The sequence below is a fragment of the Aulonocara stuartgranti genome, assembly GCF_965226115.1.
Source record: "Aulonocara stuartgranti genome assembly, chromosome: 18".
NCBI classification, from domain to species: Eukaryota; Metazoa; Chordata; class Actinopteri; order Cichliformes; family Cichlidae; genus Aulonocara; species Aulonocara stuartgranti.
The window spans coordinates 8086178-8090269 of NC_138954.1; the positions used below are offsets into that span (position 1 = coordinate 8086178).

At 40.5% G+C, this 4092-nt stretch overlaps 1 protein-coding gene across 6 annotated transcripts in view; it reads right to left on the reverse strand.

Moving 5' to 3' along the window:
• The window catches only part of LOC309693459 (rho GTPase-activating protein 12-like), a 60473-nt gene extending 58268 nt beyond the window's left edge, over positions 1–2205 (reverse strand). For 2 of the 6 annotated variants that reach the window (XM_082512673.1, XM_082512672.1), the window contains exon 1: positions 1770–2201. The gene's annotated coding sequence lies outside the window, so the exon portion shown is untranslated. Of the gene's footprint in view, positions 1–1769 lie in introns of all 6 variants that reach the window. The other 4 variants (XM_082512674.1, XM_082512671.1, XM_082512670.1 and 1 more) reach the window with 3 other exon arrangements.
• Positions 2206–4092: the final 1887 nt, after the last annotated feature.

Sequence of the window (4092 nt, forward strand, 5' to 3'; positions counted from 1 at the left end):
TTGTCAAGCTCTTTGTTTAGCTTTCTGGCTCTTAAATGTCCCATTTCAAGCCACTGCAAACAGCTTAAAAAAACCCCCCTAAAACAGCAAAAAAAAAAAAAAAAAAAAAAAAAAAACAACCACAAAACACAAAAAGAAAAACAAACTCACAGACACACAAAGCAACCCAGTGGAACAAAAAGTAGTAAAAATGTTATTCGCTACAGAGCCAAACATTTCCCTCAGGAGTCGGTAGGAACCAAAAATATTGGCTTTACATTCACCAGAGGACCACAAACACATCTCCAAATGAACCATAATTCTATCAAATAAGCAATTGTTTGTGTCCAGATTTATGTGTCAATGTTATGTTTATACTGCCCATATCTATATTTTGCTTTTCACTTGTTTGGAGCAGAAAAAACACAGTTACCAGCAAACAGCTCACAAACAAAAGTCAGAATAGTTTCAGAGTGGGGGAAAAGTGAGGACATAAAATAGACCCTTTAATGTGTAAAACTAATTCTCGATGTATCTATTTGTAACAAGCAGAAGCAGTGCACTGTGCCCCGTGCACAAAGAAGCCACCAAATATAGGCCCAAGCTGCCTCAAACAGCCTGGATCCAGCACTGGCTGTCCTACTTTGACACTGGCTCTCACCATAATTTTCTTCTAGAGAAATCAAAATCAGCTCCCCACGGCATCCCCCCACCCTATCACTGTTAAAGCCACAGCCTGAACCACTTCGACCAACTACGGCCAGCTGCAGCTCCCTCAATCGAGAAAGAAAGAAATCAGAGTACACATTTTAAGCAAAACACAAATAAAGAACATGTTAAAGGCATGCTGGCCACAATAAGACCAAGAGGTTTTATAGAAAATCTCTCTTCTGTTCACCACGTGAAGCTCTGTCACCAGCAAGGTTTTCTCAAGCCCATCATTACAAAAATAAAGTAAATAAAAACAGTAAAACTGCTTTAACAGTCTCTTTAAATTGGTTGCTTTTTCACTTCATAAACAAATATTGCTTTATTTTCATAAATGGCAGATTTGGGGGAGAGTATCCAAACTCTCAAATAACTAACTACTTGCTCAACTGACACTCACTTATGCCCTTTAAAAAGTACAGGTTTAGTTTTAAGGTCAGAAAGACTTTCATTAATGGCATAGACACATCTGCTTCTAAATCACCTCAAAACTTAAGAGAATGAACATTTTTGAAACAATTAAAGGTTCTTCATTATAATTCATGATAGGACTGTGTCGTTGAGGTGATGATTATAGGCTCTACTGTGATTTAAACGGCAGCTTTCAAACCACGAGGATCAGATCAACTTTAAAAAGCCATTTATCACTATTTCATATATTTAAAAAAGTGTGAGCGGGAGGATTTCTGCTCTATGGCAGATCCATTTCACTGCTCTCAGGTAATAAGGTTAACCCTGCCAGTCAAAAAGTACTATAACACATCTGTTTAAGACACTCCTTAGAAAAGTAAACACTGATTTCTGCGCTTTCTTAACGCTAATTTAGAAGGTATTCCCAAAAGGATTCAAGTTTCTCCGATTTTTTTTTTAATATATATTAGGTCTGAAAGTAGCTTTGGGCTCTTTTGTGGGTTCAGAGCTTTAACCTTCACCTTAACGTCACGTTTTGTGGTCTTAACTCTCAGTTTCAGCTCGCAGGTCTCCTCGGTCTTGCTTTAATCTGCCCTCTAACGTTAGCTAGCTAATTAGCTTTCAGGGCTACAGCATTCCTCAGTGTCCCGCACTGAGGCACAGATACGCACCTTCACCTACCTCCTCCGCTGGCTCCCAGGGGGGAACACACCGACACGACGGTGCTCCCGGGTGTAGTTAAACTCCCAGTAAACTTCCCCGTCGACCGGCCACCGTGTGAAACTATTTCCCTACTTGTCAGGTTTGTCGGAGAGCGGCGTTCCAGTCCGTCCTGCTCTTCCCTAGCCGGTGTGTAATCTACAGCAGTGCTCGCTCCCGTGGAGTCGCTTGCCCCGAGAACTTCGCAACTACCTTCAAGCAAAGATCGTCTATGCAGACAAGACGTGCTATTCTATATATTTTCCGGAAAACACAAAAATAAAACTTTCCGGTTTAACTAATTGTAAGTTACCATAGTCACCGGTCTTGTACATGCACATTTAACAAAATAATTAAACTTAGCACTATTTTATCAGGCAATGCTGTAGTTGTAAGTGGCTAATGACTAATCACTAGCTATCGTAGTGAGACCTCTTCTCTTGTTTGTGAGTTATACACATGGTTCGAACTTTCAGGTGTTCCGGACACAAAAGGGGATTTAGCGCAACCTGGCGGTGATGACCGCGAACTGCAAATACATTGTGCGTAATTGTGTCTGCTTTTAAAACGAAAAATTTTTTTTTAGTTCATGGCACACATACAATGTGCTAATCAGCCCAATGTGCTGTCAAGTGAGTGACCAGCAAATGAACAATCAATCAACTATCATTTTACGGTTTACAAAATGCCCATTCCTTTCCCTGTGTGTTACAATTCACAGACCATCTACAAATGGGACCAAAAGCTGCACTGTTCTACATCAAAAGTTTTACACTACTTTTAACTTTGTCTTATTTTTATAAACACTATAAAGACAAACTCATCCAGTTGGCCAGTTTGAACCCTTTAGTGGGCCATTTTGGACCCCAGGCTGCATGTTTGACACCCATGGCTTGAGGCAACAACAGAAATCAAAGTCATTGATGTTTATGAGGCATATTTGGCCAAGATTTTACTTCAAATGAGCCTTTAATGAACCATCTATTTAAAAAGAAAAAAGCATCAGTATTCCCTCAGGAGTTATTACAGGTTTGTTAGTATGCATGGATCACAGCGGCTCTACAAAAGCACAAAAACTGCAAAGGTTTTGTAAAGATACAGTATCGCAGAAAGTTGATTCTGCTGATCTGGACATTGTGTTTTCAGTGGGAGAAAGGTTTCATTACTCATCACAGTGACTTCTTCAGTCTCAGCCGACTGCAGGTTTCCCCAACTTTATAAACAGTACATTTGCATAAAGACCAAACCTAGCACCACTGATTAACAATGGGGTCATGAGGTCAGTTTCATGATCATTAACATGCAGACTGTCATGACCACTGATCAATGGCCAAGAAACAATAGAATTTTACTATTTACAACTTTAACATCCTGAGTCTGGGGGAATCAGGTGTCCCACTGTGGCTGGGACATCCCCGGCATACTGAGAAAATGTCCTATATTTTCACTTGTTTTAGTTGTTGTGCTGGGCGACACACTGCACACAGGTTTGAATCCACCAGCCGACTGGCACTTTTCTGTGTTTGCAAACTTTTCAAAGATGGGTTCAGTCATCAGGACAGCAAGTATATCCCCTGTCAGTTCTTAAATATAATGGGCAGCAAGTTGCTTCTCTAAGACCACTGCTGGTCCCTCTCCTCCTTGGCCTTGTGTTTACACACACCTAAATGCTTCAGACCAGCAAACTGCCAAGACCTTTGCTTTAGTCAAGGCGCTCACACTTGCAAATGATCACATGCTACTTGTCCTCTTAATTCACGATGAAGCAGTAAGGTGTACTGCTTCTGCACTTTGGCTTCATCTTCATGCAATACGTCATGTATTTCATTCATCTGAGGTCGTATTCACCAAATTTTACGCCCTTCTTTAATTATATGTAAAACCTGAACTGACAGAGGGTGTACTTTCTTTTTGCCATGACTGTAAATTGGATTTATTGGTGATTCTAAAATGGCTGTAGGTGTGAGTTGCTGTCTTTCTGTGTTAGCTAACTGCAGCTTTCCTCACAGCAATTTTCACACTTTGTAAAACCATCTAGTGGGCTGATGCCACTCAGTGGCAAATCCCTCCACTTAAGACTGGGGAAATATTTTATATGTACCTGGATTTGCTTGAAGTGACTGTGTTAAAGCATGAAAGAAGACCCCATCTCTAATTCCAGGAGAGTTCTCAGAACAAAGCCACAAACCAAAAAAAAAAAAAAAAGTAGTCGACCAGTGTATGTACGTAAAAGAGAAACAGGCACGTGAAACCCATCTCCACATTCACAAGAGTCAAATGACAGAACACAGAGGG